At 31.9% G+C, this 24,524-nt stretch overlaps 1 protein-coding gene across 2 annotated transcripts in view; it reads right to left on the bottom strand.

Annotated features, from left to right (window-relative positions):
* The window catches only part of LOC134242046 (dopamine receptor 2-like), a 32,412-nt gene that overhangs the window by 6,664 nt on the left and 1,224 nt on the right, over positions 1-24,524 (bottom strand). Inside the window, exon 2 of one of the 2 annotated variants that reach the window (XM_062724066.1) lies at positions 11,007-11,069. The gene's annotated coding sequence lies outside the window, so the exon portion shown is untranslated. Of the gene's footprint in view, positions 1-11,006; positions 11,386-24,524 lie in introns of those variants that run through there. The other variant, XM_062724057.1, reaches the window with a different exon arrangement.

The following is a 24,524-nucleotide window of genomic DNA, read 5'->3' as shown; positions in this document are numbered from 1 at the left end:
AGTAAATTGTCTACAGAATGTTCTTTCTATTTGATCAATACATGTTGCTCACGGCAGGTGAGACCGGTCAACAGGGATGCCTACTCTCCCTAGGCACCTGATCCCACCTCTGATGTATCCGGAGGTCTGTGTTGATGCTCTGTTTACAGATTTGAATTGTTTCTATATTTTTGTTTTGCAGATCGGCCATTGTTTGTTATCGTAATCTTTTATACAGCTTATTCCACTTATATTGAACTCGCTTATTTTGAAATTCCGCTTATTTTGAAATGAAAATAAATCCCCAATTTTTGCCTCTTATATTCTTTGCATTGAAATAAGGGTTATATTGAAATAGGCTATATTGAAATTTCGCTAATATTGAAGCCACTGATCGGTCCCCACAGGTGATAATGAGTTGTTTTCATAACGGTTATATTGAAGTACTCCCTGGCGGTTGTCGTTACAGTTGGTACTTCCTCTTTGTCATGACTGGGAAATAACGGAAAAATCCGTCGTCAATTCAGTGTATAAATGATGGACTAACAATTAGTTTGAAAAAAAAACGTCAAGCGGCATTTGACTCAATGATAAATTGTATTTGCTGACAAAGTCATTGTATCGACCATAGAACTTGCGAAATGATGACTTTAAACAAGACAGCGGATATCTTTGTTTCATCAACTTGTTTGTCAATAATTTACCTCGTTTTAAAAATTGTTCATAAGTGAAGTAGGCTTTTACGTATCAAATCAACTGAGATATATAAACTCCGTATGCAGGTGATGAAAGTACATGTATATAAATTTCATCTTTTTCTGTAAGCAAATAGTGCTCGTACATATGCATTTCAAAGTTACAAGCAATGTAGCACAGATACAGATACATGTATATTATCAAGATAAAATAAAGTTGCTCTCATTGTATTATGGTACACCCTTTTACACTGCATCCCAGTAAAATTTATTGACCGATCAAAAATTAATTGTTGTATTTTGCATAAACCTGACCAATAATAAAATTAAAAAATCTGTAGAAAAAAAGCAAAGGAATAATAATGAAGGATATGGAGATAACGAACAGTATTCAATATCAAAGTCCATAAAACAATACAAAATAGGAGCAGAGCAAACAGGGAGCTCTAAAACATCAGAGGTGGGATCAGGTGCCATGGAGGAGTGAGTTATCTCCTGCTGACCGGTCACATCCGCCGTGTTCTCCTTGTCATGATCAGGAAATAACGGAAAAATCCGTCGTCAATTCAATGTATGAATAATAGACTAACAATAAGTATGAAAAACTCAGTCAGCATTTGACTCAATGATAAATTGTATTTGCTGACAAGGTCATTGTATCGATCACAGAACTTACGAAATGATGACTTTAAAAGACTACTGATATTCTTGTTTCATCAACTCGTTTGTCAATAATTTACCTCGTTTTAGAAATTGTTCATTCGAAGAGCATGCTCTTGTATATCGAATTAACTGAGAGATATAAATTCCATATGTAGATGATGAACGTTTATTGCTGCATCGTGAAGTAAGGGAAGTTGACGATAGAAAAATTAAAGACATCACGTTTATCATAGAGCTTGGTTGTTAGATTACTAGTACTATTTTAAAATAAAAGGTCTTTTTCAAGTATAATATCCAAGTATGAAACAGATGTGTCAGACTCTGTGGTATCTTTTATCTCAAGCTCACCAGGATATATCGTATCAGCAGCTATTGAATATTGACATAGGAATGGAAATTGCCATTGTTAATTGACAATACGTCGTCGATATCTAAATGTTGAGTTGAAGGTCACAGCAAGTGTTTTCTTCTTTTCACGCATAAGATTTTGCACAAATTCTGCTTCATATGAATACAAAAATAGGTCTGCTAATAACGGAGCTCATCTGATACTCATAGGAATTCCAATAGATTGTTGGAAGACCTGGTCTCCAAAAACAACATAGATATTGTCAATCAGAAACTCAAGCATCTTTTTGATGTCAACTTTAGAGTACTTGTGTGTGCAATCAGATTGTGTTCCAACATAATTTTGCAAGTGACCAATGACCAAGTAAATAAATTTCAGACTTCCATTTTTATTGAAAAAGGAGCTGTCAATGATATCAAAAAGTCTGTACTTTAATTTATCGTGGGGAATGGTTGTGTATGAAGTTGAAAAGTCTTGAGTTTTTCAGCTGTTGATTTTGGTAAACTCTTGTGATTTCAAAAAGTTTAACTTTTTCTTGTAATTCCAATTTTCAAGAAGCTGGTTCATATATAGAAAATTCGCAAATATTCCAAGTCAAAAGAATTCCTTTTGAATCAGTAAAACGACATATTACGAAAAAATCAAACAGTAATCGACATACCACAAAAAATCATTTTTGAATGAAATAAGAAATGGTTCATCTAAATGCAAATCTGCCATTTGATTGAATGAAAGGCTCCCTTAGTATAAGGTCAAGCGTCCCTATTCATTTGGAATCGACTATTGATGTTACACTGGAGCATAGTTTAAACGGAATTAAAGCCCTTGGTAGACGTACTTAATGTGTTTGGTTCATTTCTAATTGTGATACTCCATAACTTAATCAAGTAGCCACGGACTCTCAATGATCCGTAAACTTCATACAGCTATTAAATATACCAAATAAAGGTTAACTGATTTTTGATGCCTCAATCACAGGGACTGGACGAGGAAAATGAATATTGATACGCACTGAATGGTATTAAGTCTTTTTTGTCTTATTTAAAAGCAGAATAATTTACAAAGTTCATTGAAATGATATTGATAGGAGCATACACAAGTATTAAATTCATATACTAGAAAATGGAATTTTAGTTAAGTTTAGATAACCAAAATTACAAATATCTTCTATTTGTTTTATTACTTTATATAAAGATAACCCTGACTTTTCTTTAAATTACAAAATTTTAAATTCATTGCATTCCAAAATTTAAAGTCAATTCAACTACAGAAACGTGAAGTTATTCAAGTTCAAAATTGGTGAAAATTTTAATTTGAAAGTAAATAACAAATATAATGTGTATCTACACTCAATCATCTCGTATGATTATTTTTGGTTCAGATACGCCATGTAGAGCTTTAAAATCTGTACAAGATGCACAATGTGCAATATTTGATACGTTATGTATCACCAAATATAAAAAATAAAACATTTTGTCACTTAGTGCGTCAATTAAAAAAAAAAGAATATCAAAAATTGAGCGCTTACATTTCGATAGATGGAGAGAGGAAAAAACAACGACAACCAATATACGAACCTGGTAAAGGGAAGAAAAAAACTGTTGTCTTGATAAACATTAAATTCAATATCAATGATGGAATGAGAGGAACTAAGGGTTTTATAGAAATTTCACGAAGAAAGGTGCAATGAACGAGGTACTTAATTAGGTACTAATAACACCGCGCACCTACTCCTAGATTAAACCCACTACAAACTAATTTAAACAGAATGATGACGAGGTCCGAAATATGATTATTTTATACCAACGTTACAAAACATGACCAAGCAATAAAAGTATTTTAAAATTACCATGCATACATAACAACTTTTCCTCCTTGCTTTTATTATGTATTTTTATTTTTAAGCATATTATCAATAATGTGAATTGCATCTGAGTTCTCCGAATAAAAATGTAGTGATGCAGATGAAAAAGGTTATGGTGGCATATTTCTGCCCCCTACATGCAAGATAAATTATGTTAACATGCAACATAATTATGTAGACATGCAACATATTTATGTCAACATGCAAGTTAATTATGTTGACATGCAAGTTACCGATCTTAAAAGAAAATATGATTTAAAAGTGAGTAAATTTACTTTCTAACGCCCGTATCTGACATCGTAGATGCAAGATGCAACATAATTATGTTGACATGCGGGTTATTTATCTCAACATGCAAGATAATTATGTCAACATGCGACTTATTTATGTCAACATGCAAGATAATGATGTCAATATGCGACTTATTTACTAGGGTTGTTCGAAAAGTTCGTGGACGATGTCAATCTTCGTTATATTACTCACTAGAAATTTAAAATAAGCACAATATAATATGTAAAAATATTTGTTTTGTTGATGTGTGAAGTTTCATTCCTTTTGATTTCATAGAAATCAATTTACTTCATTTTAAAATCAACATGTTTTGTACCCGCGGAGCACACTTAACGGCAATGTAACGTCAAAACATAGCGTCAAGAATTTCTAAAAAATACTATCCCTATACATTTCACACAGTATAATCCAATGCCCTTTTCACTCCTTTGTTATTTTAATTTCTTTTATCCTTTTTCACAACTCTGAAGTACCTTTGTCTTTTCTTGAAAAAGTTTTTGTTTAGATTTTTTAAAGAATTGTTCTGATACCTCTGTCACTCAAATACTGCCTGTTGTACACACATAATTTCCTTTGTTAAGGTTTTAATTTCTTTTATTACTTACTTCTGCTTTTCAACAAAGCAAAATATAAAGCCATAATTTGGTATACGAATTGATGTATTTGAATTTTTAGGTTCTTTTTCGTTTTTGCACACTCTAAAAAAAGTTTTACTTGTTGTTTTTAAAATAAGATACCATTTAGTCTTGTCTTTTCATTTACTTATAAAATGATTTACTAAGTATCAATAGAATTACCAACTTTTTAAAGTTTTTGTTATATTTACTAAATTTTATGAATTATTACTAAGATTTTTACAAAATTAATTATTACTCAAAAGAATACTAAGTAAATGAAATACTTATTATATTTAGATTATTTACTAGAAACAATCCTTATCCGCTGACATGTGAGTACTACTCACAGTCTTTATCAGAGTTCCCTAATTGGGCCCTCTGAATAGTTTAATAGAATAAATACTCATGATCAATTATACTTTCTATTTCTTTTGCCAATTTCTTTGTCAATAAAACATTTGATTCTTCGAAAGCCTTAAAAATTGAATAAGTTGTATCTTTTTAAGCCTTTTAAAAATGTTAAACATTTCAAGTACTTGTACACACATGCACAACAATCGCTTGTGAAATAAATTTTTGTTTTAAGTAAATCAATTAAATACAATTCAAACAAGATGTGTTTGTGAAACACCTATGCCCCTGTATGGCAACATTTCAAAGGTTAAACTTTTCTTATATACAAATTTAAATTATTGGGATTTTTAAGGTCAAAAGTTTTGTTCTAATGAAAGGTCTTGCCAAAAAAAAAAATACATATGTGAAATTTTCAGAAGTTATGGTCAAGGTTACCAATTTTGAAATGTAGGTCAAACGCCAAGGTCAAAGACAAAGGGACAGATTTGGTGATACCCAAAGAAAGGTCTTGTCACAAGTTATCTGCTGCCTCTCAAAGGGTCAAAGTTCTTGATCCTATGAATTCTTCTCAAAATGATTACATATATGTAAGTAATCGTTTTTGTTTTTTTCACAAGTTTTCAATAAGGTCAAAATTTCATAGTTGTTGGTATTCCTATATATGTGAAGTATACATGTCTGGTATTTACTGTTCAAAAGATTTGATTTCTTTTCAACAAAGCAAAATATGTGAAAGCCATAATTATGGGCAAGGTTAAAGTTTCTGTGGATAAACAGACAAACAGAGAGACAGCTATACGAAAATATTAATTATATAGAAATGTAAAATGTAAGTAAAGACTAATGTTATTACTTATAATTTGAATTTTTAGTGTGTCAATTCTTTAAAATACAAAAATCAAGTAAAACATTTGAATCTAGTAATTGACATATATTTCAGTAATTGATTTAAAATTTTAAGTAAATGCTTATAATTTATTACTTATCTTTGTTATTTCAAGAAAAAATATACTAAGTAAAACATTTTTACACACAATATATATATAGTGTATTGTCTGTAACTTACAAAATTTTGACATGCTCCGATTTTTGCATTTTTAAAATCTGGATAAGTTTTGAATAAATCATAATATTTTGGAAAAAAAATTTAATACAAATCATTTGGATTTATTGTAAATACATTTCTTCCAAATTTGGATAACATATGACGTCAAATAAAAAAAGATATGACAGTTGTCCACGAACTTTTCGAACAACCCTCGTATGTCAACATGCAACTTATTTATGTCAACATGCAAAATAATTATGTTAACATGCAAGATATGTATGTTGATATGCAATGTTTTATCTTGCATGTTGACATAAATATCTGCTTGTTAATATATAATTCGCATGTTGACATAAATCAGTTGCATGTTGACATAACTATCTCGCATGTTGACATAAATAAGTAGCATTTTAACATAATTGTCATGCATGGTAACATAAATTAGTCGCATGTTGACATAAATAAGTCACATGTTAACAAAAATAAGTCGCATGTCTACATAATTATGTTGCATCTTGCATCTACGATGTCAGATACGGGCGTCAGTACAGTATTTTACCCATATTAAAATCAGATTCTATTAAAACAGTTGTAACTTGCATGTCAACATAATTATCTTGCATGTACACATAATTATCTTGCACGTTGACTTAATTCATCTTGCATGTAGGTGGCAGAAATGTGCCACCATAAGAGGTAAAGATAACAAACATCAATGTACAGACAGTACAAATCATGTACAGGGTGTACCCCCGGAAATTTTAGATGTGAATTCAGGTGCCTAGGAGAAGTACACGGATTTTTCCGTTATTTCCCGATCATGACAAGGAGCACAGGACAGTGGTGACCGGTCGGCAGGGGATACTTACTCCTCCATTGCACCTGATCCCACCTCTGATGTTTTGGAGATTCGTGTTTGCTCCGCTCCTATTTTGTTATGTTTATGGACTTTCGCTTGAATACTAGTACTGTTCGTTATTTCCGCTTATTTCACCAACCAACATTTGTTCTAACTTCTAAGAATTAATCGAATAATTTGATATATACTTGACATGTAATCAGCAATGCTTAAATGAACATTTATAAATCTTTCACTATAAAGAGAATGTTATCAAAATTTATGTTCAATATTCTTTTTGTTTATTGATTTTTATCAATATTGTCAGAAAATTTGAGTCAAAAACATGAAAAACCGTGCTAATGTACTTGTAAGTATGACATCTGCATGTTTTTATATGATAGATTATATATAGGATTGAACAGATTTCACTTTTCTTTTTCAATCTCTTAATCCTCAGTAGATTCTAAAAATACGACATCATGACTTTAAACTAGACTGCTGATATTCTGTTTTAGCAATTGTTTGTCAACAATTTTCCTCGTTTTAGAAAGTGTACATACGTACTTAGAGCATGCTCTTGCTTATCGAATCAGCTGAGATACATAAACTCCGTATGCAGGTGATAATGATATATTTCTACATAAGTAAGGGAATCTGACAATTAAAAAGTTATTCATTACTTTTATCATAGAGCTTGGTTGTTAGATTACCATTAACGTCTTTTTCAAGTAAAATATCCAAATATGAAACAGATGTGTCAAACTCCGTGGTATCTTTTCAAGCTTCACCGGAATATATCGTGTCGACATCAGAATAGAAATAACCATGATAAATTGACAATACTTCGTCGATATATCTAAATGTCGTGTTAAAGACCACAGCAAGTGTTTTCTTCTTTTCACATTTAAGATTTTGGACAAATTCTGCTTCATATGAATACAAAAATTAGTCTTTAATAACGGAACAAGAATGGAAATTCCAGTAGGTTGTTAGAAGACCTGATTTCAAAAAAACCACATAGATATTGTCAATCAGAAACTCAAGCATCTTTTTATGTCAACTTCAGAATACTTGTGCGTACAATCAGAAAGTGTTTCTTAACAAAATAATTCTGTAAATGACCAAGGTAAGTAAATCTACGAATTCCATTTTAACGACTATAATTTATCGTGGGGAGTGGTTATGTATAAAGTTAAAAAGTCCTAAGTTTTTTTTAAGCTGTTGACATCTGATCTCACCTCTGATGATTTTAGAGACCCGAGCTTGCCCTGCTCTAAATTTGTGTTGCTTTACTGGACTATTGAACCTGATTACTGTTCGTTATCTTCATATTCCATACCTACACTACAGACAATTTTGTTTGTTTTGCACATTTTCTTCGAAAACTACTGGGTGGAGTTAATGCCACAGTAGGGGAGAATTACATGCTTCATGATTTGAAGCTAAGCAGATGTAAGTTACAGATTGCTAAAAAATACCTTGCTTCCAGGATTAAAGAAAATAAAAAGACATCGATAATGGCGATCAAGAGTGTATTTACACGTGTATTTTTTGTTTTATCTACAATCTCCCTGTCTATATATAAAGATTAGCTTCTAAATGGGGAGGTATAGGTCTCCATTGCTGAATCATGTTGACTGATCTTTTATAATAAATTATTTGAATTTTATATTTATTCGCATTTAATTATTGTACAAAAAATTATTTGTGTCTTGAAGTTAATTTATTTTTTTTTAAATTTATCCAATATCCATGTAGGTAAACCAGTTTTACAAAATGAGCAAAATTCTTCTGGTAGTTAAACAGTTTTTGCATACAAAAGAATATCTAAATTAATAAGTAAACATTTTTATTTAGTGTTCTGCCTATGAATTTGTGTATATTTGTTTGGGTATGAAATAAGACTTTCAAAGTTAGTTTTAGAAAAAATAGTTCCAATACTAGTATCTAGAGCCAGTTAAACAAGAGGCTTAAAAGGCGAATAATCTTCCTAAAATTGTCCAAAAGAAATCTTTAGAATTTAACGTAGGGTTTCTTCATTAGATATTTACTTTCAACAAGTGCTAATGCAGCATTAACTCATAGATAGTTTCCTTTTCAAATGAAAGTTTCTTTTGAATCGTACATCAGTTTAAGATATTTTCAACATTTCCAAAAACTTGAATGAATTTAATAATCGTACCTTTACATCTAGCCTGAATTCTAAAAGAGCTTTACAAAGGAGCATAGCTGAAGCTGGAATTTGCTCTTTTACTATAAACGCATACATGTATATGAACTGCACTGAATAAAATCCCGATCAGAATTGAATTAATTACATATTCATTTCCAATTTTATTTTTCTTATATATGCCTGATATATTTTAATGTTTTAATTTAAAACTAATTAATCTAGCCTGGTTTTAATTAAGTAAACATGTTTACGATCCAAAGACGACTGGAATCTAAAGCATCCTTCGTTTCTGTCTCTATGGCACTCTACCGTAAGAAAATCACGATTTGCATCAAAGAAAGAGAAATAAAACGCTATCAGTCGTAAAACTGAGCCGAGTACAAATCGACAGTATATCAGGGCACGGCCAATGGAATATAAAAAAGGTCCTTGATAAATAACATAGGGGTGATTCCGGTGCTATTATACAAAACAAATCGCCTACGGAAAAGGTAAAATGTGCATAGAAACACTGTCGCTACTTTTAAAAGAGAACAGGAATATTCATACTCAATTTTAAAATTGGATATTACTTGAAATATATGGAGAAAACGAACATGTATTCAAGCTCAAGCCCATTACACAATGCAAATCAGAAGCAGAACTAACATCAGAGGTGGGATCAGTTGCCATGGAGAAGTGATCATCCTTTGTCAACTGGTCAATCCTCCATGTGCTCCTTGTCATGATCAGGAAATAACGGCAAAATCTGTCGTCAATTCAGTGTGTTTTTTAGTATGATAAATGTCAGTCAGCGTTTGACTTAGTGATTAATTGTAATGCTGACAAGGAAATTTTTTCAATTTCTATTTAAAACGGAATCTACAAGCATTTTTCGCACTTCTTATCGTTTCATACAGAATAAATACCTGTGTAGATATCTTAGATTTATATTTAAGCGAATAAAACTTAAATGTAAAAAAAATAATTATCACTTGCCTGACTTGGTACTGGGGGTGGGATGGGCGCACTACACGTATTTTTACAAGACTTACATATACATAAAAATAATTCTTTCATTGATTTATTCGAAAACAAATTAAAATATATTATGCTCTTTTTAGGATTTACAAATAATTCTTTCAGCATCGATCATTACAGGGAAGCCATTAAAACGACAAATACGGCAAACACTACCCTCCTCTCACCAACAAAAACCGGAGCATTTTACTGAATACGAACAGCTGCAGCAACTTGCCTGAAAGGCAGGACAAACTGTATTGTCGACAAAAGGATAAAGCAAATTGGAGCTGCTTTTGTAAATGACACATCGGAGCGCTGCCTAATTAAGGAGAAGAACAGTGATAAAAATTGTCATTGAAGTAGGGGACTTTTAGGTATATAATTATGGTCATTTTTTGGTAAAATCAAAATAAATTAAATAAATTATATAAAAATTTCAGCAATGCTCCTTTAATTATTAATATCACAGAGAGTTTGTAACATTTTCTGCTCTTTTAAGACACAGCAAATTATCTGCCGTGGCCTTTTCTTTAATAAAGGGGTTTACCAATTTTGTCTCATGGCTCTTCTGAGTCAATGATTCAATTTATTATTGCTTAGTCTGTTTGGTGTTTTCTTTTCTCACGATTGGCACAAAACAATGATTAAGACTGTGAATTTGATTTTAGGGAGCTAAATATAAAAAGAAATGTAATTCATCTCCAATTAAATATTTAAATCAAATCGCTATACAGTGTGGGGAAGTTTGTGCTTCAAAACGTTGAAGACAAATACAAGTTGTTAGATAATTATTTACTAACTAAATATCTACGGATTTTCCAGTTATTTCCCGATCATAACAATAAGCACACAGCGAGTGAGACCGGGTGACAGGGGATATTCTCTCCATTTTGGCACCTGATCCCATCTCTGATGTTTTTGCTCTGTTCCTGATTGTATCGTTTGAATGGTCTCTAGAGCTTGAATACTGTTCGATTTCTTTATTACAATATTTCATCGCGTTATCCAATTCAATAATTTGTACAAATATGTTTACATGGTTAAATACTGGTATCTTAATTTCTGAAATTTATTATTCACATTTTATGAATACAATTTCATCAAACCCAACATACGTAATGTATACTTACTTTTTCAATTCTGCATTTCCCTCTTGCCCAGACGACAATTATATTAGAAATTTTCCCGTCTATCTGAAAATACAGAGAGAGAAAAATCCACCGAATTACTCCAGCTCTACTCCAAAATCTGTAAACACGAAAACACAGATTCCTCAAACAAAATCACGGTCCAACTCCAAGCGTGCGCACGATGGGAAGACACGAATGTTCAGTTTCTACCTTCAATCAATTGATTCAATGCTGCCACAGAATAGAAAAAGGACAGTGCAGAGGAAGCTGACCAACACGGCCCTAAGTGGACAGCAGCTAGCATACGAGAGCGTAGAAACCAAGTAATTAATGGATGAGAAGTATTTCCGGGTTTTAACATCAGCAGTGAGAAGTATCTTGGTTTTTTCTTGTTTCTAATCACCCTATTGCTTCTGGTAAACAAATGCGATTAGATGTTTTCAAAACTGAGAGTTGAAGTGTGATGGAACCAATGTAGTTAAGATCGAACCTCACTAATTTACTTAGTGAACCAACTTGAAGAATAAAACTAAAAGAGATATGCCCAATATAATGGAATTGTACTATATATTAAAGTACAATATAGAATTTAAGACATAAATGTCCCTATTTATAGAGAATTAAAATTGAAATTCTTTAATGAAATAGTAATTTTTTATTACGCCTTTTAAATAACAATTTTAAAAAAAATATAATAATAGGATATGGAGTGTTTTTTAATCATATTAATCTAAATGAACGATTGAATTAGTACATATAACGGTTCAGAACGGTAAGAAATAAATAAAACAGCAACGCGTTTCATTTACAGAATATTCCTGAATTTTTAATAAAAAAGTGAAATTTAATGACATGGTCGACTTTTTATTAATTAAGAATACATAGAGTAAAAGATAATGAGGATTAGTCGACGAAACTAATATTAAAATAATCTGATAATCAATCAAGAATGCATTGAAGGTTAAAGTTATATCTAGGACAGTCATCTGTCCTACAGGTATATAGATGACTCTCGGAGCGGACGGAAGAAGAACTAATCACGTGACTCGGACATCCACACATGACCCTGTCTCTAGACCTCGTTCCATTGACAAGATTCCCCGTTCCCAACTAATCAAGGAATAATTGGTGATATAGGATGTAATTAGTGGTACTAATTGGCATGTCTTTTGGATGATATGTTGTTATTTTTCATGTTAGAGATGCAATGCCAATAGCCACATTCAAAGCATCATCAGATCGTCATGTACGATAATCATACACTGTCCAACAAATACAAAATCATGGTAGAATTTACGGGCTACTTCGCGGACTTTAATGAACAAACTAAAATTATTCAGTTTATTTTGTTTTCTAAAGTAAGCCAATGTTATCAATACATGTAGTTATCGCTTACTGAAACATTGAAACTTTTCTGAAACAGGAATATTTTAGTCAATTCGTTTTTAAAGTGGGGCTATATATTAATTACAAACATAAGCAAATCAACCTAAAGAAAACAGGTGCCCTTGAAATTCCGCCAAGATCCCCGCTCCTGTAATCATTAAGAACTCGATACAACTAATTGTTAATCGTTCTGTCGGTTATTTTAAAATAAAAATGGCTAATAAAAAATTACAAACTCCTAATACCGATTCGTTCAAACAAGCTAAATATTAGTTTTACTTCGCTGTCTACACCGCTTTCACATTAAATCCACGGCATCTAATTTTCCGACTAAGTGGTGAGGTGAAAATTTGAGAAAAAGACCCTTGTAAAAATCCTCACGTCGATGTTTCATTTGAATTTCGCTTTCAGGGATCCTGAAATAACAAGGCATTTCTCTGACAACACGATCATTAGTGGCTACAAATAGGAGCCTAGAGAACCCTGACAGGTCCCTTCTCAAGTAAAAACGACTTTTTATGATAACTATCACTTATAATGTGAAAGACTAGGAATTGGTCTCGTTCATCTGTCATTAGTAATGTGTGTCGGTTATATTTTGTAAAATTCTAGGTCAAGATGAGTGCACGTAAAACTAGGGAGCATTTTTTTTTAATTAGCCTTGTTTTTTTTTTCCTTTTTGCATATTCCGTAATTCAATAATAGTGTTTTTTTTCTGTCGAATCTCAAAAGAATCCCCTAAATGGTAATCGAATAATGCTACGTATGGCATTCCATAAACTATCTTCTGATGTATTCTTATTATAAAACTTTAAAGTACATTTGCCTTAATATGTTGTTACCTCAATCGTCTGATAATCACTGAATTTGTACTATTCGATCTCTGTATAATAGATGCTTATTTGTATGGTTTACTGCACGATGCCTGTCGTCTTCGTTATTTCTTATTTTTGCATCCTCTAGCGTGTATGCGTGTTTATTAAATTTCTGAAATATTAACAAAATGTTAATTTTCTACGATGTTAAAAATTCCACCTTTCTGTGGCCACCTTTATTTATCTATACAACTCTTTACATTTTATATCCTGTTATTGTGCAAATTTGAATGAAAAATCGAAATGAATTTGATATTTTCAAGATTTCAGATTAAAGTTTGGTTGTACAGTATATATCTGTCCTTGACACAAACAAAAAAATTGATATGTGGATTGACAAATATTTTTTGACTGATGACGTAAACAATTAATCCTTAGAATAGGCAGAACTTGTACGTTTTCATTGTTGCTTCTACTCGGTACTTTGTTTTTCTTTCTATGAAAAATATGGAGATAACGAACAGTATTCAAGCCCAAAAGTCCATAAAACAATACAAAATAGGAGCAGAGCAAACACGGCCCTCTAAAACATCAGAAATGGGATCAGGTGCCATGGAAGAGTGAGCATCCCCTGCGGACTGGTCACACCCGCCGAATGCTCTTGTCAGGATCGGAAAATAACGAAAATGTATAATGGCCAAACAATTAGTATGAAAAACCTAGTCAGCATTTGACATAATGATAATTTGTATTTGCTGACAAGGTCATTATATCGACCATAGAACTTGTGCAATGATGACTTTAAACGAGACTGCTGATATTCTTGTTTCATCAACTTGTTTTAGAAAAATTTTGAAATTGTTCATATGCAGAGCATGTTTTCGCGTTTCGGATCAACTGAGAAATATAAACTCCGTATGTAGGTGATGAAGGTATATTGCTGCATAAGTAAGGGAAATTGGCAATAGGAAAGTTAAAGTCATCACGTCTATCATAAAGCTGGGTTGTTATATTTCCATTAACGTCTTTATAAGGCAAAATATCTAAATATGAAACAGATGTGTCAGACTCTGTGATATCTTTTATTTCAAGTTAACCGAAATATTTCTAATCGACATAAAAATGGAAATAACCATTGTTAGGGCTCAACAAGTCTTTTCTTTTAACATCTAAGAAAAATTAAAATACGTCTGCTGAAAATGGGGCGCAATTGGTACGCATGGGAATTAAAAAAAAATAAATTGTTGGAAAACCTGGTCTCGAAAATTCATATAGATATTGTCAATCAGAAACCTAAGCATCCTTTTAATGTCAACGTCAGAGTACTTGTGTGAACAATCAGAATATTGTTAACATATTCATTTTTTAAATGACAAATGAAAAGGTAAGTAAATTTATGAGACAATTTCATCTTTGTTGAAAAAGCAGCTTTCAATGATATCAAAAAGTCTGGACTTTAATTCATCGCTGGGAATGGTTGTATAAAAAAGTTGAAAAGTTTTCATCCTATTGATTGCGGTAAACTTTTGTGATTTCTGGTGGTAAACTTTTGTATTTTCTAATTTTCCAAAAGTTCCTTGAAAATTTTAAGTATCCACATCTGATTTCCACCACTTCTCGAATATATTGTTGCACACTACTTTTGAAGTTTCTCCTTCACTACTGTTAATATTTTAGTGAGGAAAAACAAAAGGGGCTTGGAAGAACATTTACTGGAACCCACTATATATCTTTGTTTGTAAGGATTTATGTGAAGTTTTGGAATACAATATGGATATGGTAATTCAAATTCATTTTGGTTGTTTGCAATATCAAAAATATTCAAAACTGACATATCATTATGAACAATTTCCTCCTTAGAAAAGGAGCTATGATTATAAGTTGAAATTACCACTAGTATAATTAAATCCTAGTTCCTCTCAAATATGATTTAAATAATGAGCCTTATAAACGAAGACAATGTTGTTACCTGTTTTGTCAGCAGGGACCAGTATGTACTGATGATGTAATCTATATAATTCTTTTTCACTTCTGGATTATTGAATACAGAAAAAGTAGCTGGTTTTCATTAATTCTATCAAATTTTCCATAAGTTTTTTTTTTACCTAAGGACAAAATCTTACAAAATTCCCCTCCATGCGATTCATGTTACCAATTTAATTATCATTCCATGAGAACCATTGCTAATATATGTAAAAAAAAAAAGGGTTTGTTATTTATCCTTAATAATATTTATTTGAAATAATCCCACGTTTTTATTACAATATTTTCTTACTAAATGAAATCAAATTTCTCAAAAAATAGGTTTCCTCATCTATCTTAGAATTCTTAAAGACGACCAGTCACCTTTTCATTAGCAATAATGTCGTATGAAAAAGATGAGGGTTGATACTAAATCAGGAATTCAAAAGGTCAAAACGACCTTAGAATAAAAACGAGTCCTTGGCTACCGAGAGAATCTCTCAACTAAAGGGATTAGGAAAGCCTCGCAACATATCACGCAAGTTGTTATAGCACGAAACAAAATCGGTCATCAGAATTACTGGATTTATAGACATAGGGGTAAATGACGCTAAAGTTTCTAAATATACTAGATAATGTACACATAAACTTAAGACGATGATGCTAGGTGAGGATTTTATTCTAATAACTAAAGACATCAATCTTTATAAATCTCGTCACAACATACGTTCAAGAGAGAGAGAGAGAGAGAGAGAGAGAGAGAGTGCAAACAATATGAACCTATTAAGAATATATCTAGGTATTATTAATGAACAATTTTATTTACATATTCTTATATCGCGGGGAATGAAATAGTTTCGCCGTTCTGTACCGTTTTCGCTGACTTTTTTCTCTTTTATTAAACATCTGTTGTGTATTAAATGGGATGCGCCGTTACACGATTGCTTATTGCTAGATAACACGGTATATAATTGATCAATTTAAAGAATTGTGTGTTCTTATGCTGATTTTTTGTTAAACGACCCGATTGTACCAAAAGACTGAGGTGTTCCAACTCTTGTGGAGCAATAAATAGCACGTGTTTGGTACCCATATTTAGAAGTGTATGAACTCACCTATTCTCTAATTATTTCATGATTTGATTTTTTGAAATATATATATAGATCAAAGCAATCTAAAAAAAAAAAAATAATTTCCTGGAATTCAAACAAAAAAGTATTAAGGAGTGATTTATAATCTCTAAATTAATGTCTTGCACTCTACTATGACCCCCAGTTCAGTCGAGTGGTTAACACGAGTCCCTAGATAAAACAAACAGATACAAATTATAACCAATTGTTCTGTCATTGCATAACACGATATATCCCTGTATTTAGATCATATCAAATATAATGATAATATCATAAACACTTCAAACGTGTATAATTGTAATCTTTTCTGTCAAGAAGATCAGAGTCTCTAAGATCTTTAAAAATCTGCATTGATTGCGCAATAAGCACTAGAAGGCTCGTGAGTCGAGTGGACCGGGTTCACCGCCTGTTCAGAAAGAAGGAAGCGTTTGATCTTGGTTATTGAAATTGTTACATTGTCAATAAAACATTAAAAAAAAATAGTGTAGAGTGTCTTTTTGATGAAGTGAAATAATGAATTGTAGTGTCTTTTTGAGGAAGTGAAATAATAAATTATAGAGCCTTTTTGATGATGCGAGAGAACTCGATGCAGGGCTTCTGCTTGCATGTAAAAGCACTTGCAAAGTCAACAATAACATCGAGCTGAATTTCAAATGTACAGTTTGTGGTTTCTTTGTGCCAGACGCCAGCGATGATCGTGATGAAGGGAGAAAGTATAAGGCATTCATAATACAGATGGAACAACTCTTTGTATCACACCTGTTAAGAAATAAATGTAGTAACCATCTGTTTTACATATCCAGGTTCTGTTTAGAGTATAGGGTGAATCCAATTATTATACTGTAAAGGTACACCGTTTCAATTCATTTATAAGCGATTATAATATCGGATCCCAGATGAGACAAAATATATGGGTTTTTTTTGCAAAGTCAGAAATACTTTTGAATTACACAGTAAATAACAAATGAAAATGGAATTGGCTGTACAATACCTCCGAGATCGGTATCTCTGCTTGAAATACCGTTAAGTTAAGATAATATTTTGAAGGCTACATTTACTTATATTTGGAGATCGCTGAGGGAAATTCAAACTGAAGATCATGCGTTCAGAACCAATGCAGTGGTCGTTTTCAACGATTTACTTACTCCTTATAACACTGATGTCCAAAATCTTAATTAATATGGCATGGCCACACAAAAGCATAAACACTGAAGTACATAACTATGTAAGAAAAAAAGTTTTAGCAATGCATATGATTATTGATGATTAATCATTCGCTGACCATACTGTTACTGAATCCAAAAGAAACAGGTAATGCTGAGAAAATCAGAGAAATGCCAAGAAGGAAGGCGCCATAGCTAGGTCAACGAAGGCCAAAAGATTGTCACTCAATCCATCAACAACATAATGACATCATAGCCATATCTCTCATAGCATCTAAAGATGAAGCTGTTGGTGGGGGACTTCCAAAATCTGTATTCTTACCACTTTTGGAGAGCCATTCTGTTAAAAGTACTCTGACACTGATGGTAGACTATTCCGATATCAGTAGCACTCAAACCGTGTACTAGTATCATGAAACATATGGAGATAAAGAACAGTATTCAAGATTAATAGTTCGTAAAACAATACAAAATAGGAGCAGAGCAGACAAGGGTCTTTTAAACATTGGAGGTGGGATCAGATGCCATGGAGGAGTGAGCTTCTTAAACATCCTTATCAGTCCTGGGGCCGAAGAAAGGGAGTGGTTTAAAAGAAACAGTTTATAGTTTATAGTATTTTGTGATTGGTCTTCATCAATAGAAATTTGTTTAAGGCCACTCTGATTCTACAGGCACAAACATATACTCTAAAGTTGACATTATGAGGATTTCTCATTGACAAAATTTGTCTTGGACAGATCTTTCAATAAACTGTAGGAATTCCAATGGACACTAATTGTGCCCCTGTATTAGCTGATCTGTTTCTATTCCCACAAAGAAGAATTTATTTTTTTTTTAAAAACTTCCATATGAGAAAATATAGCACTTGTTGTGACCTTCAACTCGATTCTTGATATATCGACGTTGTATTATCAATTAACAACAATCACTTTTATTCATATGTCAATTAAATTAAATTTATCCAAAGTGAATACAAAATAGAAATTCAGAGGTGGGACACCACAGAGTATGTCCGCATGTGTGCTGTGTCATGCTCCGTTCAATTCAGTGTATAAAATAATGCTTTAGATGAAAAACGTCAGTCAACATTTGAAATTAAATTGTATTTGCTGACAAGGTCATTGTATCGACCATAGAACTTACGAAATGATGCCTTTAAACGAGACTGTTGATGTTTCATCAACTTGCTTGTCAATAATTTACCTCGTTTTAGAAATTGTTTTGATTGTCAACTTATATATACTTATGCAGGTGATTAAGGTATATTGCTGTAATATACGATAGAAAAGTTAAAGTCATCACGTTTTGGTTGTTAGATTACCATGAACGTCTTTTTCACAAGTATGAAACAGGTGTCAGACTCTGTGGTATCTTTTATCTCAAGCTCACCAGGATATATCGTATCGACGTATGAATGGAAATTACCATTGTTAATTGATAAGTTAGTTATATTCCTCTTTCACATGTTTCACTCAAATTATGATCAGGCCTTTTGTTTTGCTTTTCAACAACCCCATTTAAAGTCAACATTTGCATGGTCGTTATAATGACCTTGTTTGCAAATATAATCTATCATCGAGTCGTATTATGACTGATTTGTTTTACGCCATTTATCCGGCCTTTGTTTTGGTACACCTGGGGGTTCATGGCGGTTATAACTAGTTGACAGGGGATGGTTACTTCTCCAAGGCACCTACTTCACCTCTGGAGTTTCCAAGGGCAAGTGTTTATGTCCTCTCTTTACAGATTTGTATTGTTTTAACATTTTTTATATCGATCACTGTTCATTATCATCACCCTTTTCACGTTAATAAGAGAGGACACATCTACTAAGACACACATATTGGAATAAATATCTATCGGTACAAGTTCTTTATATTGTGTATCAGTAATTAAAGTACAATTTGAACAACTGTTGAAAAATAAAAAAAATATTAGTGAAAAAAGTGTAATATTAAGAGTTTTATCCGCGAAGTGTGTGATATTTATCAGTTTCGGCCTTGCAGACCCATATCGTCACTGCAAGATCCATAAAGTCATGGAAACTGATACGACTTTTGTAAAGTAAGCTGCTTTGCATTTGCAAACACCCTTGTATTTATTATATATTTCTTAAGGAACCAGATCAGATATGACTGGATAAAACCATGATATGATAAAAAGGGTCAAAAAGTACAATTTGAATTTTAAAAAAATGTGGCTATTTAAAGACTCCAGTACAAAACGTCATTTCCACATCACCTGATTAAACTGGTGTGTTTGTTTAATATTTGTTTCTGACCGGTTTCTTCTATTGTTTATGACCGTTTTAAAAACAATTACATTAGTGCGTTTGATATACATACATCAGACTCAATATCCTAGCTTAGCTGGCAATATCACATGAACTTAAAATGTTTCCTATTATCAAAATGAGTATCTCAACAAAGTGCATTATTCCTAAGGGACTTCATGCCAAATTGTTTCAAACAATGCATATACCAGACCTCCAAATTTTGCCGACGAAAAATAGAAATAAATCCTATCACTTGATGAAGAATTTGGTTGCTCAATCAATTGGTCCTTCTACTGTGAAGGATGGCCCTCAGCCGCCTGCTGTGATGGACACTTTTATAGCTTGGCGAATAATTGGTTAGGAAATTTCAAAACTAACTATGTGTAGAAAGACGCCGGCTTTATTTTAAGGCCAGTTTATTGCCTAAGAGATCACAAAATAGAAGCTGATAACAAATCTTCCAATGAAGATGATTGACATTCAATGATCCTTAAAATTTCTATCGATTTATGATCAGCAAAAGAAACAAATCAAAGAAGCCATTTAAAGCTAGGAGCTCCTTACATAGTTCCTGGAAAATAGACCCTATCCGATGGAGACAGCAATAATATATCTCTCTCACACTCATTTTTGATTTTTATCTATATTTATAAATCTTATTTTTATTGCAGATTTTGATATGATCTATTGTTTGTTTCTTTGTTGAGTTTTATGCAATCAATCCAGCGAACATACAGTCATGATATTTTTAAAAAAAATTATAAAATTTCTGCCAAAACTTTTGCAGAAACTTCAAATATAAGGTGTAACTGTTTTACTTTACAACCTTTGCATAACTTCAGTGGTAAACCTTTTGCCATTAAAACAGTTTTTACACCAGATGTTTACCTGTTATTTCCAAATAATAACTGCGTGTAAAATATCAAAAGTACCAGGTGTGAATCTGACAGAAATGTTTTCACCTTGCAAATAACACTTTTTAAAGCATTCTATAAACAGTTGCCATCTTCTTGCTTCATTCTTAAACATAGAATTCGAAGTAATTACTAAGTGCTATATCAAAGGTCAATAATTCATTTCTTTAAAAAAAAATTGTGTTTCGTCCGTCATCATATCTTAGAGGCTTTTGGTTTCCAACCTGGAAACACGCTGCAGGACCGAGGGAGAATTGAGCAGGCCTGGCTTAATTCGTGGTCACTGAACTTAATATTTTAAGATTGGCTTCATTAAGATATGAACAAGTACTGTGATCAAGAAAGGTATCTCACTTTCTCGGAGTTTGCTTTTCTGTAGAAGTTATAGAAGATATGTGTTTCTAAGCCTACTCGTAAGTAAGGTACCATTAAAAGTTTCACAGGTGCCTTGATATTTAGCTGTCGTGATGATTATTATAAAGTCTGATTTTTAAGAAAGAAAACAATTAACGATTTTTTGTTCTTTGTGTGTGCATCTTTTATTTATTTTTTTCTTTTAACGAATTATTCTTTTCTTTTCTTTTTTTGAGAGAAACAGACGAAATAAACTCTTAACGTTTCATATAACTTAAGAACAGAAAATGATAAAAACCATGATAGAACTTAAATTGTCCTAAGATTGTCCTCCATGGCTCCTGATCCCACTTAACCCTAACTCCTACCCTAAACCTAACACTAACACTGACCCTAACCACAACCCTGTTGTTTTAAAGGTCCGTGTTTGCTCTGCGTCTGATTTGTATTGCTTGAATGGACTTTTGATCTTGATTTCTGTTCATAATCTACATAAATTACATTCTATAAAAATTCAATCATAGTAATTTAATTTAAAAAAAATCACAACTCAAAGCAGAACAATGTCATAGATAACGATTCTTTAAATAAAATCAATTGCAAATGTAACATCTTAATATGATTCAGAATTTTTTTAATTATTAGATGTAATGTTGGACACAAAAGTACCAAACAGTGGGAAAAGACATTAACTGAATTTACACAAACACCCCACGCCTTGAAAGTCCATTAGTATTCATAGATGAGGAAAGACGGTCTTTATCCGCGGTCAGTGGAAGAAAATTGCACGTCAAAGACAGATATTAGTTTTTGTGGACTCAAAACAAGAAGAATCTCCTGCAATATCAAAGATAAGTAAGAAATCGGTCAATGCTCTACAAATCGCAGGGGACATGGCCAGTTTATAGATTAAGTTATTGTATACTTCTGTTTGGGTTAAGTTTTGCCTTTTACTAGGATCGCTGAAAGAGATTATAATTGTGTTTGGAAACTGAATGCAATAATGTTACACTTTATAAAGGCATTAAGAAAGAATTGACATTATTCCTTTAAATGTTTATAAATGCCATTCATGAAAGTATCTGGTACGGAAAGTACATTAATTTGAGTTTCAAAATAATTAAAAGGTAAAAGAATAATAGGGGAGTTTTCAATTGATAACTAAACATCTATTTTTTAAAAATATTATAATTATCAAGATCTTTATGGGATGGGCCTATCTAACAGATTTTATCAGGAAAACAAATGATACCCTGTGCAATCAACCATGTATATTAGAATATGTCTGGGTTACGTGCCTCAGATTGCAAAAAAAATCTGATACCTGGCATCTAATAGTAACCTCTATGATACAAAATTTAAAAAAAAATAGTTAATGTTTCAGAGGGGTATTTCAAATACTGTGACATCAGAATAATTTGAAAGAAAAGCCTTTGTAAGAACCACAGCAACAAAGCAGCACTGATCCGACTCTACTTTAGGAGTTTCTAGGAAAAGCATTAGTATCCATACCACCATACAGCTGTAGAATGCTTTAAATTCCTTCTTAAATCCTGTATCAATTCATGTACATTGATTGATGTTTATTATTATTGTGATGATAATATTCATTTAAATTAACGACAAGATTTCCTGTCACAAATGTACTTTTAAACTTTCGGATTTCAGTGGTCTTCCTACCGAACGAAAGAAGATTTTCTAATGGTAGTTCAAATTATCTGTTTAAAGTCAGCATTTCGTAAATTTTATAGTCGTTATAATAAATATAACTTATCATTTGGCTGACTTCTTCGTAAGGCGTTTGTTTTCATATTGAATTTGATTACAGAATGTCAAGACTACCTGACATCGTAAGGACAGACGAGAGGTTTGACGTATCACAGGGGAAGCTCACTTCTCGAAGTCATCTGATCCCACCTCTACAATTTCCAGGTGCCTATGTTTTATTTCCCTTTTCACAGATTTTTAAAGATCGACCAGTGTTCATTATGTTTTTTCAATGGCCGAAATTTTCCTTTTGAATCTTTTGATTTTTTTTTCAGATACAACTTCTACTATCTCTGTTATAGAGAAGAAATTCAACAAGATATTTTTTGTTTGAAATATAGGATGAAGGACTCAAAAGTTACATTTTTGCTTTTCTCTGGTTTTCTTGCTGAATGAAATATTTTAATTATATTTGCTTATATGTATATACAATTAAATGTAAGTATTTTAAAAGATGTTATTTTTCTTTTCGCCATATTATTATACAATTGTAAATAGAAACTTAAAATTGTTTAAATCTAGGACTTTATTTCGATGAAATGGAAGCTTATGAACCTTTTTCTGCTTCTCAAAATCTATTTCTAAAACTTATTGATTAAATGATTTTAAATAACTAATGAACGCTTTTCTGCTTCTCAAAAACTATTTCTAAGTCTTATTGATTATTCTAACTAACTTCTACTTTTTAGCTTTTCAAAAACTCCAATCTTGGAACTGATTTGAGCAAAACATTAGTAAAAAAGTGTCTTTCTGTCTAAGTGATCGGTTAAAATTAATATATGTTTTTTGTGCCTCTCTGTATCTCTTTATTAACCAAATAAAAAAAAAATATGCAAAACAAAAGAGAAAAAATATTATTTTCTCGAAAGAAAAATTTAGAAATAAGTTATCAAAATCTATTTTAAAATTTTTATTTTATAGATCTCTGCCTATCGATTTGTTGGTAGATTTGATCCCCTGATGGGCCCTCTATCTCATTTTATGTAAAAAGAAAAAAATATTCAAATTTTGACATCACATAACTGGCAACAGTACATTTTTATCCTCAATACATGCAGCAGTGAAAAGGTCTTCACCTGACCGTGCTTTTGAAACAAAATGGTCAAATTTTAAAAATCTAATTGATAACATCCCCTTATGATACACTCCTCTTGAATCTTTAAAATTTCATTAGTTTTTTTTAAAATATAATACATGTAAATGCTGGTATGAGTCGCTCAAAAGTATGTCTCCATGTTTTACAAAATAGGGAAAATATCTATCATCGTTTATGATTCTTTTTATCAAGATCATTGATTATTTACATTAGATTTTTTTTTCCTGACACAAGATGTATAAGGACAGTGGCAGAATTGTACCAAGTTCAATTTTCAGTAAGTGCCTAAGAAAACAGATTTTTTGATACTTTAGAAACACTGTTCATTAAATTAATACCAAAATATGTTGGTGTAATAATGCTGAAAGACAAATTTTGTAGAAAACTTAACTACAATGTATAATAGAAAAACCAAAGATGACGACAGACAGACAGACTGATGCACTCTCAACAGCACCTCGCAAAAACTCTTCTAATCGAAGGCCAGAAGCGCTCCAACTGAAAAACATGCAGTGAAAGAGTAAAAGCAGAAGAGAATTCGAAGAAACCTAATTTAGAAAAGAAGGCATCTTTTAGGTGCGGTTCTATGTACTTAGATGCATGCACTTCAGAGCCTAAAGGGAGATAAGATATACCGACTGACAATAAATCTGTAA

This window comes from Saccostrea cucullata, unplaced genomic scaffold, assembly GCF_032062105.1.
Source record: "Saccostrea cucullata isolate Sc308-1 unplaced genomic scaffold, CSIRO_AGI_Scuc_v1 ctg587, whole genome shotgun sequence".
Taxonomy (NCBI): Eukaryota; Metazoa; Mollusca; class Bivalvia; order Ostreida; family Ostreidae; genus Saccostrea; species Saccostrea cuccullata.
This window is presented reverse-complemented; position numbering and strand designations above follow the sequence as displayed.